We start from the raw sequence: 13,729 nt of genomic DNA, 5'->3' as shown, positions 1-13,729 counted from the left end.
TGCTTGTCCGCGCGAATGGTCACTCCCTACCCTAACCATGCTCAGTTCACCACTGAGTATGTTGTTGACGAAACGTGTTTCACTAGCCTGAGTTATAATACTCTACACCGTCATTAATTGTCCACATCGTGAATTGTATAAAATTCTAATTAATTGTGTAATTGGTGTAGGCTTACCTTCACTGGGGGCTTCCAATTCGAGATCAAATCCGAAGGTACCTGCACCTTCATCCTCTGTTCTGTCTCCCTCTTTGGTGGCTTCTACCTCATGTTCAGTTCCTCAGAGCTCCCATCGTCATCAGACTGTGAGGCTGTCCGAGACTTCGGCCCATTCATCATCCAAGATGGATACTACAGCTGTCTCGGGTCCATCGGCCCCACTCCCTTCAGCCCTCAAGGTGTTTGCGAAACCACTCAAGGCGTAAGAACGGTAAGGACCTCCTCAGCCATTGCACCAGCTGGCATCATCGGCAGTTCTTTGTTAAGAAACATCAGGGTTACTGGTGCAAACAAACATTTGATATTCTAGAGCACGAGTACAGGACATTACAAGGCTGCTTCCGACCATTCTACGACAGCTGCCAGGAACTGACGCTGTCATAGTCCATGTGGGGTCAAATGACATTAGAAGGGCTAGCTGGGAACTTCTGAAAATTAATTTTAAAGAACTGATTCTAGCATTGAAAGATTCCAAAAAGCTGCCAATTATTTCAGGTCCAGTACCATCGTTCGGCCCCGGGTGTGAAAGATTCAGCAGGTTACTGGCATTACACACCTAGCTAAAAGATTACTGTAGCTCTGCTGGAATCACTTTTATAGATAACCTTGTCACCTTCTGGAAACAGAAGATGCTCTACAGGAATGATAGAGTCCATCCAAATCATCTTGGCTTCTGGACTCTGTCCACACATTTCAAGGCTGCATTGAGTCAATGACTTATCAATGGCCCAAGCCCAGCTGCAAATGTACATTGTCCCAGGGGTGTTAGCAGACACAATGTAAGTAACATAATTTATGTCCCTCTAACTGCCCTGAATGCCTATATTGATCCACCATCTATTGTATGCAGTAATCATGTGCCTATGAACCAGAGTTATAAGGTTAGCACTGAGGCGGTGTGCCCTAGTAGGAAGTCCACTGTGTGCAGCTCACCCTGCACTATCAGCTCAAACATAGATAACATGAGCATGTCTACTTCTGCTAAGCTTCCCAATAAAGCCATGAAAACAATCAAGCATCCCAGAAAAGTCCTAAAAAGGGCCCACATTAACATATGTAGCTTAAGAAACAAGGTTAATGAAATCAATAACTTGCTAGTAACAGATGACATTCACATTCTGACAATCTCTGAAACTCACTTAGATAATACCTTTGATGATACAGTGGCAGCAATACATGGTTATAACATCTACAGAAAAGGCAGAAATGCTAACAGTGCTTTGCTGTCTATGTTCAGAACCACATTCCTGCAAAGATTGCTAAATACTGTTGGAGTAATACAGCTACAGATTAATATGCCTCACCTAAAGGCCATTCTTGTGGGAAGCTGCTATAGACCACCAAGTGCTAACAGTCATTATCTGGATAATATGTGTGAAATGCTTGGTAATGCCAAATCAAATCAAATTTTATTTGTCACATACACATGGTTAACAGATGTTAATGCGAGTGTAGCGAAATGCTTGTGCTTCCAGTTCCGACAATGCAGTAATAACCAACAAGTAATCTAACTAACAATTCCAAAACTAATTTCTTATACACAGTGTAAGGGGATAAAGAATATGTACATAAAGATATGAATGAGTGATGGTGCAGAGCGGCATAGGCAAGATACAGTAGATGGTATCGAGTACAGTATATACATATGAGATGAGTATGTAAACAAAGTGGCATAGTTAAAGTGGCTAGTGATACATGTATTACATAAGGATGCAGTAGATGATAGAGTACAGTATATACGTATACATATTAGATGAATAATGTAGGGTATGTAAACATTATATTAGGCAGCATTGTTTAAAGTGGCTAGTGATATATTTGACATCCTTTCCCATCGATTCCCATTATTGAAGTGGCTGGAGTTGAGTCAGTGTGTTGGCAGCAGCCACTCAATTTTAGTGGTTGCTGTTTAACAGTCTGATGGCCTTGAGATAGAAGCTGTTTTTCAGTCTCTCGGTCCCAGCTTTGATGCACCTGTACTGACCTCGCCTTCTGGATGATAGCGGGGTGAACAGGCAGTGGCTCGGGTGGGTGTTGTCCTTGATGATCTTTGTGGCCTTCCTGTAACATCGGGTGGTGTAGGTGTCCTGGAGGGCAGGTAGTTTGCCCCCGGTGATACGTTGTGCAGACCTCACTACCCTCTGGAGAGCCTTACGGTTGTGGGCGGAGCAGTTGCCGTACCAGGCGGTGATACAGCCCGCCAGGATGCTCTCGATGTGCATCTGTAGAAGTTTGTGAGTGCTTTTGGTGACAAGCCAAATTTTTCAGCCTCCTGAGGTTGAAGAGGCACTGCTGCGCCTTCTTCACGATGCTGTCTGTGTGAGTGGACCAATTCAGTTTGTCTGTGATGTGTATGCCGAGGAACTTAAAACTTACTACCCTCTCCACTACTGTTCCATCGATGTGGATAGGGGGGTGTTCCCTCTGCTGTTTCCTGAAGTCCACAATCATCTCCTTAGTTTTGTTGACGTTGAGTGTGAGGTTATTGTCCTGACACCACACTCCGAGGGCCCTCACCTCCTCCCAGTAGGCCGTCACGTCGTTGTTGGTAATCAAGCCTACCACTGTTGTGTCTTCCGCAAACTTGATGATTGAGTTGGAGGTGTGCGTTGCCGCGCAGTCGTGGGTGAACAGGGAGTACAGGAGAGGGCTCAGAACGCACCCTTGTGGGGCCCCAGTGTTGAGGATCAGCGGGGTGGAGATGTTGTTGCCTACCCTCACCACCTGGGGGCGGCCCGTCAGGAAGTCCAGTACCCAGTTGCACAGGGCGGGGTCGAGACCCAGGGTCTCGAGCTTGATGACGAGCTTGGAGGGTACTATGGCGTTAAATGCCGAGCTGTAGTCGATGAACAGCATTCTCACATAGGTGTTCCTCTTGTCCAGATGGTTTAGGGCAGTGTGCAGTGTGGTTGAGATTGCGTCGTCTGTGGACCTATTTGGGCGGTAAGCAAATTGGAGTGGGTCTAGGGTGTCAGGTAGGGTGGAGGTGATATGGTCCTTGACTAGTCTCTCAAAGCACTTCATGATGACGGAAGTGAGTGCTACGGGGCGGTAGTCGTTTAGCTCAGTTTCCTTAGCTTTCTTGGGAACAGGAACAATGGTGGCCCTCTTGAAGCATGTGGGAACAGCAGACTGGTATAGGGATTGATTGAATATGTCCGTAAACACACCAGTATGTAATGTATGTGATACCAACAGAGAGGTATATTTTTCTGGGTGATTTCAATACTGACTGGCTTTCATTAAGCTGCCCACTCAAGAAAAAGCTTCAAACTGTAACCAGTGCCTGCAACATAGTTCAGGTTATCAGTCAACCTACCATGGTAGTTAGAAACAGCACAGGAATGAAATCATCAACATGCACTGATCACATCTTTACTAATGCTGCTGGGATTTGATTAAAAGCAGTATCCAAATCCATCGGATGTAGTGATCACAATATAGTAGTCATATCTAGGAAAACCAAAGTTCCAAAGGCTGGTCCTAATATAGTGTATAAGAGGTAATACAATAAGTTTTGTAGTGATTCCCATGTTGATTATGAAAATAATATGTGCTAGTCTGTGGTGTGTAATGAGGAGAAACCAGACACTGCACTTGACATATTTATGACATTGCTTATTTCAGTTACAAATAAGCATGCACCCATTAAGAAAATGACTGTAATTTTTTTAAATCCCCTTAGATTGATGAGAAATTAAAAAATGGCTGGTTGAGAGGGATGAGGCAAAAGGAAATAAGTCTGGCTGCACAACTGGTTGGAAAACATACTGTAAATTGAGAAATCATGTGACTAAACTGAATAAAAAGAAGTAGAATCTATAGTATGACACAAATATAAATTATATAAAGAATGATAGAACCTTTAAATTAAATTTTGGGCAAAAAGGCAAACTCAGCTCCATCATTAATTGAATCAGATGGCTCATTCATAACAAAACACATTGATAATTCTTACTACTTTAATGATTTTTTCATTGGCAAGATTAGCAAATTTAGGCATGACATGCCAGCAACAAATGCAGACACTACACATCCAAGTATATCTGACTAAATTATGAATTCTCTAAAGTATGTGTGGAAGAGGTGAAAAAATTGTTGTCGATCATCAATGACAAGCCACTGGGGTCTGACAACTTGGAAGGAAAATTACTGAGGATAATAGCAGATGATATTGCCACTCCTATTTGCCATATCTTTAATTGAAGCCTACTAAAAAGTGTGTGCCCTCAGGCCTGGAGGGAAGCAAAAGTTTTCCCCCTACCTAAGAATAGTAAAGCCCCCTTTACTGGCTCAAATAGCCAACAAATCTGGCTGTTTCCAACCCATAGTATACTTTTGGAAAAGTTGTGCTTGACCAGATACAATGCTATTTTACAGTAAACAAATTGACAACAAACTTTCAGCACGCTTATAGGGAAGGACATTCAACAAGCACAGCACTTCAAAAATGATTGATTGGCTGAGAGAAATTGATGATATAAAGATTGTGGGGGCTGTTTTATTAGACTTCAGTATGGCTTTTGACATTACAGTTCATAGTGTCATGTGTCATGGCTTTACACCCCTGCTATATTGTGGATAAATAGTTTCCTGTCTAACAGAACACAGACGGTTTTCTTTAATGGAAGCCTCTCCAACAAAGTCCAGGTAGAATCAGGAATTCCTCAGGGCAACTGTCTAGGCCCCTGTATATAATCTGTATATAATAAAGTGCTCCTCTGCATTCTTAAAAGCACTATAAACAAGGCAGGTCCTGCAGGCCCTACTTTTGTCCCACCTGAACTACTGTTCAGTCGTGTGGTCAGGTGCCACAAAGAGGGACTTGGGAAAATTGCAATTGGCTCAGAACAGGGCAGTAAGGCTGGCCCTTGGGTGTACACAGAGAGCTAACATTAATGCTATGCATGTCAATCTCTCCTGGCTCAAAGTGGAGGACACACATGCATACCCCACAATACATGCCACCAGAGGTCTCTTCACAGTCCCCAAATCCAAAATAAACTATGGGAGACAGTACTAGATAGAGCCATGACTACATGGAACTCTATTCCACATCAAGTAACTCATGCTAGCAGTAACATTTTATTTAAAAAAACAAACAGATAAAAATACACCTTATGGATTTGAGGGGACTGTGAAGCAACACAAACATTGGCACAGACATATGCATTCACACACACGCACGGTAACATACGCACTGTACATACACATGGATTCAGTACTGTATATATGTGGTTGTGGTGGAGTAGGGGCCTGGGGGAACACAGTGTGTTGCAAAATATGTGAATGTATTGTCATGTTTTTAAACTTTTATAAACTGCCTTAATTTTGCTGGACCCCAAGAAGAGTAGCTGCTGCCTTGGCAGCTAATGGGGATCCATAATAAATACAAATACGATGCAAAAGTATTTATTCAAGATTAAAATGGGTAACACATCCATGGTCACATGTTTAGGTTAGCCTACTGTAACTACTAATGTCTTATTATGTAATCATAGAAAGTGTGCATGTTCAAGAGATCATGAAAATGTTGCAGGTCTGTGAAGATGTTCACAATTGCTGTAATAATCTGCACAGAATATTGAACAGCATTGATAATTTGTACTTTGTACTTTTAATGTAATCTCAACTGCAATCCAGGTAATTTGGTTGTGCTATTAGATGAAGCACAGGGAAAACACATTAAATTGTTGTATAAATACAAAATATCTGCCAGTGTATTCCCATTTGAACTTTGTTGTGCTTATAAATGGTTGAAAGTGCAGTGATAACACATTTAGATGACAATTTAACCAAAAATCATTGTTTTTCCATTGGAATTTGGTTGTGCTTTTAGAAGGTTGAAAGCATAGTGATAACACATTTGGAATTCAACAAACTTCTTTCTGTCTTTTTGAGTGGGTGAATAAAAGTTGAAATCTCAACCACGTCTCAACCAAATATTACCCAAATTTCCACATTGAAATGAAATGGTGTGCATGTGCCCAGTGGGCAGTAGATCGGCTGGACTGCTTAGTCAGCCCGAGCAGCCTGCACGTCCCGACCCCCAGCCAGTATAGCCAGTACCTACCAGAATGTGCAACAAGAAGGGAAAAAAACTTTAGACCACATTTACTCCACACACGTACAAAGCTCTCCCTCGCCCTTCATTTGACAAATATGACCATGAATATATCCTCCTGATCCCTGTTGACAAGAAAAAACTAAAGCAGGAAGTACCAGTGACTCACTCAATACGGAAGTGGTCAGATGACCTGGATGCTACGCTACAGGACTGTTTTGCTTGCACAGACTGGATATATATTCAGGGATTCATCCAATGGTATTGAGGAGTATATTGAGGAGTATACTACCTCAGTCACCAGCTTCATCAATAAGTGCATCGACATCGTCATCCCAACAGTGACCGTACGTACATATCCCAACCAGAACCATGGATTACAGGCAACATCCGCCCCGAGCTAAAGGCTAGAGCTGCCGCTTTCAAGGAGCTGGACACTAATCCGGACACTGACAAGAAATCCCGCTTTGACCTCAGACGAACCATCAAATAAGCAAAGTGTCAATACAGGACTAAAATTCAAAACAGCTCTGATGCTAATCAGTTGTAGGGCGGCAGGTAGCCTAGTGGTTAGAGCGGTGGACTAGTAACTGAAAGGTTGGAAGATCAAATCCCAGAACTGACAAGGTAAAAATATGTCATTCTGCCCCTGAACAAGGCAGTTAACCCACTGTTCTGAGGCTGTCATTGAAAATAAGAATTTGTTCTGACTTGCCTAGTTAAGTAAAGGTTAAAAAAAATGTGTCCGGGCTTGCAAACTATTACAGACTACAAAGGGAAACCCAGCTGCGAGCTGCCCAGTGATGCACCAGACGGACTGAATGCCTTTAATGCTCACTTCGAGGCAAGCAGCACTGAAGCATGCATGAGAGCACCAGCTGTATCAGACAACTGTGTGATCACGCTCTCTGTAGCCGATGTGAGCAATATCTTTAAGCAGGTCAACATTCACAATGCCGCGGGGCCAGATGGATTAACAGGACGTGTGGTCAAGTGTCTTCACTGACATTTTCAACCGCTCCCTGATTGAGTCTGTAATACCTACATGCTTCAAGCAGACCACCATAGTCCCTTTGCCCAAGAAAGGGAAGGTAAGACCCACGGATGACGCCATCTCAATCGCACTCCACACGGCCCTTTCCCACCTGTGTGAATGATGTTCATTGACTACAGCTCAGCATTCAACGCCATAGTGTCCATAAAACTCATCACTAAGTGAAGGACTCTGATACTAAACACCTCCCTATGCAATTGGATCCTGAACTTCCTGATAGGCCGCCCACAGGTGGTAAGGGTAGGCAACAACACATCTACTACACTGATCCTCAACACGGGACCTCTGAGGGGTGCATACTTGGTCCACTCCTGCACGACTCCAATACCATTATTATGTTTGCTGATGACACATCGACAACGATGAGGTGCCAGGACAATAACCTTTCCCTTAACATGAGCAAGACAAAGGAGATGATCGTGGACAACAGGAAAAGGAGACATGCCCACATTCACATTTAACGGGGCTGTAGCGAAGCGGGTCGAGAGCTTTTCAAGTTCCTTGGTGTCCACATCACCAACAAACTATTATGGTCCAAACACACCAAACAAATTTGTGAAGAGGGCACGTCAATGCCTTTGCCACATCAGGAGACTGAAAAGATTTGGCATGGGTCCCCAGATCCTCAAAAAGTTCCATCGAGAGTATCCTGACCAGTTGCATCACCACCTGGTATGGCAACTGCTCAGCATCCAACCGTAAGGCGCTGAAGAGGGTGGTGCATACAGCCCAGTACATCACTAAGACCAACTTTCCTGCCATGCAGAACCTACAGTTGAAGTCTGAAGTTTACATACACCTTAGCCAAATACATTAAAACTCAGTTTTTCACCATTTCTGGCATTTAATCCTATTACAAATTCCCTGTCTGAGGTCAGTTAGGATCACCACTTTATTTTAAGAATGTGAAATGTCAGAAAAGTAGTAAAGAGAATGATTTATTTCAGCTTTTATTTCTTTCATCACATTCCCAGTGGGTCAGAAGTTTACATACACTCAATTGGGATTTGGTAGCATTAGCTTGAAATTGTTTAACTTGGGTCAAACGTTTTGGGTAGCCTTCCACAAGCTTCCCACAATAAATTGGGTGAATTCTGGCCCATTCCTCCTGACAGAGCTGGTGTAACTGAGTCAGATTTTTAGGCCTCCTTGCTCGCACATGCTTTTTCAGTTCTGCCCACAGATTTTCTATAGGATTGAGGTCAGGGCTTTGTGATGGCCTCTCCAATACCTTAACTTTGTTGTCCTTAACCTCTTTGAACTCTAGGGGCAGTATTTCATTTTTGGATAAAAAAACGTTCCCGTTTTAAACAAGATATTTTGTCACGAAAAGATGCTCGACTATGCATATAATTGAAAACACTCTGACGTTTCCAAAACTGCAAAGATATTATCTGTGAGTGCCACAGAACTGATGTTACAGGCGAAACCAAGATGAAACTTCAAACAGAAAATGAGCAAAATTTTTGAAGCGCTGTTTTCCAATGTCTCCTTATATGGCTGTGAATGCGCAAGGAGAGAGCCCATAATTTCTGCCGTTTCCCCAAAGTGTCTGCAGCATTGTGACGTATTTGTAGGCATATCATTGGAAGATTGACCATAAGAGACCACATTTACCAGGTGTCCGCCCGGTGTCCTGTGTCGAAATTGGTGCGTAAACCTCAGCTGCAAGTATTTTTCAATTTAATTCAGAGAAGAAAGCAGACTTCCATGAACGATATATCAATGAAGAGATATGTAAAAAACACCTTGAGAATTGATTCTAAACAACGTTTGCCATGTTTCAGTCGATATTATGGAGTTAATTTGGAAAAAAGTTTGGCGTTTTGGTGACTGAATTTTCGGGGTTTTTTGGTAGCCAAAAGTGATGTACAAAACGGAGCATTTTTCTCCTACACAAAGAATCTTTCAGGAAAAACGGAACATTTGCTATCTAACTGAGAGTCTCCTCATTGAAAACATCCGAAGTTCTTCAAAGGTAAATGATTTTATTTGAATGCTTTTCTGGTTTTTGTGAAAATGTTGCCTGCTAAATGCTACGCTAAATGCTACGCTAGCTATCAATACTCTTACACAAATGCTTGTTTTGCTATGGTTGAAAAGCATATTTTGAAAATCTGAGATGACAGTGTTGTTAAGAAAAGGCTAAGCTTGAGAGATAGCATATTTATTTCATTTCATTTGTGATTTTCATAAATAGTTAACGTTACGTTATGCTAATGAGCTTGAGGCTATAACTGAATCCAGTTTTTTTTCATAGCCAAACGTGAACAAAACGGAGCGATTTGTCCTACACAAATAATATTTTTTGAGAAACTGAACATTTGCTATCTAACTGAGAGTCTCCTCATTGAAAACATCTGAAGTTCTTCAAAGGTAAATTATTTTATTTGAATGCTTTTCTTGTTTTTGTGAAAATGTTGCTGGCTGAATTCTAGGCTTATAGCTATGCTAGCTATCAATACTCTTACACAAATGCTTGTTTAGCTATGGTTGAAAAGCATATTTTGAAAATCTGAGATGACAGTGTTGTTAATTTGTAAGTCGCTCTGGATAAGAGCGTCTGCTAAATGACTTAAATGTAAATGTAAATGTTAACAAAAGTCTAAGCTTGAGAGCAAATATATTTATTTCATTTCATTTGCGATTTTCATGAATAGTTAATGTTGCGTTCTGCTAATGAGCTTGAGGCTATAAATAGGATCCCGGATCCGGGATTGCTCGACGCAAGAAGTTAAGCCATCCGGGAAGTATGCTTGGCGTCATTGTCCATTTGGAAGACTCATTTGCGACCAAGCTTTAACTTCCTGACTGATGTCTTGAGATTTTGCTTCAATATATCCACATCATTTTCCTACCTCAGGATGCCATCTATTTTGTGAAATAGAAGCACGGGGTGGCAGCATCATGTTGTGGGGGTGCATTGATGCAGGAGCCTCCTGCATCAATGCACACCCACAACATGATGCTGCCACCTCCATGCATCACGGTTAGGATGGTGTTCTTCGGCTTGCAAGCCTCCCCTTTTTCCTCCAAACATAACGATAGTCATTATGGCCAAACAGTTCTATTTTTGTTTCCTCAGACCAGAGGACATTTCTCCAAAAAGTACGATCTTTGTCCCCATGTGCAGTTGCAAACCGTAATCTGGCATTTTTTATGCCGGTTTTGGAGCAGTGGCTTCTTCCTTGCTGAGCGGCCTTTCAGGTTATGTCGATATAGGACTTGTCTTACTGTGGATATAGATATTTTTGTACCTATTTCCTCTAGAATTTTCACAAGGTCCTTTGCTGTTGTTCTGGGATTGATTTGCACTTTTCACACCAAAGTATGTTCATCTCTAGGAGACAGAACGAGGCTCCTTCCTGAGCGGTATGATGGCTGCGGGGTGCCATGGTGTTTATACTTGCGTACTATTGTTTGATCAGATGAACGTGGTACCTTCAGGCATTTGTAAATTGCTTCCAAGGATGAAACAGACTTGTGGAGGTCTACAATTATTTCTGATTCTTTTGATTTTCCCATGATGTCAAGCAAAGAGGCACTGAGTTTTGCCAAAACTATAGTTTGTTAACAAGAAATTTGTGGAGTGGTTGAAAAGCTAGTTTTAATGACTCTAACCTTAGTGTATGTAAACTTCCGACTTCGACTGTATGTGGAAAATACATGGATTTGAAGAAAATCATCAACTGTTGTTTTGAGGGTGACATTTCAATCACTGGTTTATATCGACATAGTAACCAATTTTCAATATAGACAAACCATGTAAAAAAATATGATGCATTTGTACCTTTAAAAAAATGTCAGATCTTCAACATTATATCCACTAAATGTATATATTTTTTAAATAATCTATACGCTGAGCAGCACCTCCTAATAGAGAGTTGATCTATCTACAGCTATTCATTTGGCCTCCCATCCAGGGTTTTAACCAAGCTCAGCCCTTTTTTAGCTTTTATATTTGTCACTGATTGCTACCAATGTGCTATCATGAGAGTGATTGTTAAGAGACCTTTTCATAACTAAATATATTCACTGTTGCTATCAAAGTCATTCCAAAGTGTATGCTTAACAGAGCTAATGAAATGTACACTCACTTTACAAGTCATATATCCCCAATGATACTATTTAGATCTGTATAGCATTTGCAAAGTCATCAACGTCTATGATTTTAATTCAACCCAGGATTCAACTAAAAATAGACAATACAAATGTATCAAATGTAATCTTCAAGTTAATATTTAATATGTTGTATTCACATTTCCATCTCAACCAAATCTAAGGTAAAGAATAAGACTGAATCAAATCAAATGTTATTTGAAGTGCCTTTAAAGTTTTATTTGATTCAGTCCAATAAAAGTCATCTGATGTTTTATGGATCTAACTGTTGGCACTGTTGTTGTTTGTGTCAGATGGTGATGCTGAGTAAAGGTGAAACGGAAAGGGATGTTTGACTATCATTCGTTAACAACTTTGTTAATGTGTTGATGCCTTCTACTGTACAGTACCTTCAAACCAAACTTTATTTAAAGTACATTTAAAGTTTAATTCGATTAGATATACTCCTATTCTTTAACTTTGATTTTTGGTTGAAATAGAGACATGAATCCAACACATAAATTGATCATTTGTAGAAAAAAGTGTTACATAATTTAGTCCTATTCTTAACTTAGATATTTGGTTGAGATAGAGTATCTAATAGTTGAGTATCTAAGTTAAGAATAAGACTAAATCATATAACAGTTGATAACACTTGAAATGCACTTTAGATCAAGTGATTGATTGGATTTAGTCCTATTCTTTAAATGTGATTATTGGTTGAGATGGAGAAGTGAATCCAACATATCAATTACTAATCCAAACACAATTCAATATCACTTTTGCAATACAGTAAATTGCCTATTATCTTGTAGACAAGTTTACAAATTATATATTGGATTCACATCTCCAACTAAACCAAAAATACAAGTTAAAGAATAGCATTAAGCCAGTGTCTCAGAGGAAAATATACAAGTATTAGATTTCTTTTTAATGTTGATATTTGGTTTCATTGTCAACCAAACACAATTCAATAGTCAAAATTAAGGCTATCTTACAAACTAATGCAAAAATATTTATTCAACCTTAAAATGAGTAACACATCCATGTTCACAATCTGAAGTTAGCCTACAGTAACTATCAATGTCTTCTTACGGAATCATAAAAAGTGTGCATGTTTAATATAGCGTGCAAAGGTCGCAGGTCTGTGGAGATCTTCACAATTGCTGTAATCTGCGCAGAATCTTGAACAGCATTGATCACTTGCACTATGTACTTTTAATGAAATCTTAACTGCAATCCAGGTCATTTGGATGTGCTATAAGATGAAGCACAGGGATAACACATGAAGTTGGTCTAAAAATACAAAATATCTGATCTGAACTTTGTTGTGCTTTTAAATGTTTGTAAGCACAGTGATAACACATTTAGATGACAACTAAACCAAAACTCTGACATTGTTTTTCCATTGGAATTTGGTTGTACTTGTAGATGGTTGAAGGCATAGTGACAACACATTTGGAATCTAACACATTTCTGTCTGCCTTTTTGATTGGGTGAATAAAGGTTGAAATCTGAACCAGGTCTCAACCAAATATTACCCAAATTTCCACATTGAAATGTGGTGTGCATGTGCACAGTAAATCTGCTAGACTGCTCAGCCAGCCCGAGCTGCCAGCATGTCCCGACCCCCAGCCAGTATAGCCAGTAACTCTCACCCCAACGCTCTATTCCTTCCCACCTTTTTTTTGTTTTAATAAATGAAATGTTTGGAGTTTCTGTGTGACAGACTACATTATGTCGGGCCATTCAGCAAACAGACACTAAAGTCAGCTGATGTTTTATGGGTCTATATATAATCATAACAAACAGACACATTCTTCAGTTAAAAGGTCCCCTAACAACCCTCTGAAATGCCCTAGAGGCACAAATCCCTCCAATTTTAAAGCATATTGCAGATCATTCCACACATAAGGTGCAAGGAAATTAAAGGCTTATCTACCTAACTCTTTAGACACCAAAAGTGTCTCCATAGTTGGCCAGCACTGATAAGGGGTTTGATAACATAATGTTAGTGTAACGACTCTCGTGGGTTGAAGAAGGAGACCAAGGTGCAGCATGGTAGGCGTTAATGATATTATTATTTATTATAACTGAACACTGCAACAAAATAACAAAGTAAAAAAAACTAAAGCGCACAGTTCTGTCAGGCAACAAAACAGCTAAACAGAAAATAATACCCCACAAAACCCAAAGGGAAAATACCAACTTATATATGATCCCCAATCAGAGACAACGATAGACAGCTGCCTCTGATTGGGAACCACACATGGCAAAAACAACAAAGAAATAGAA

Source organism: Oncorhynchus masou, chromosome 11 (genome assembly GCF_036934945.1).
Source record: "Oncorhynchus masou masou isolate Uvic2021 chromosome 11, UVic_Omas_1.1, whole genome shotgun sequence".
NCBI lineage: Eukaryota > Metazoa > Chordata > Actinopteri > Salmoniformes > Salmonidae > Oncorhynchus > Oncorhynchus masou.
Note: the sequence above shows the minus strand (reverse complement) of the source record.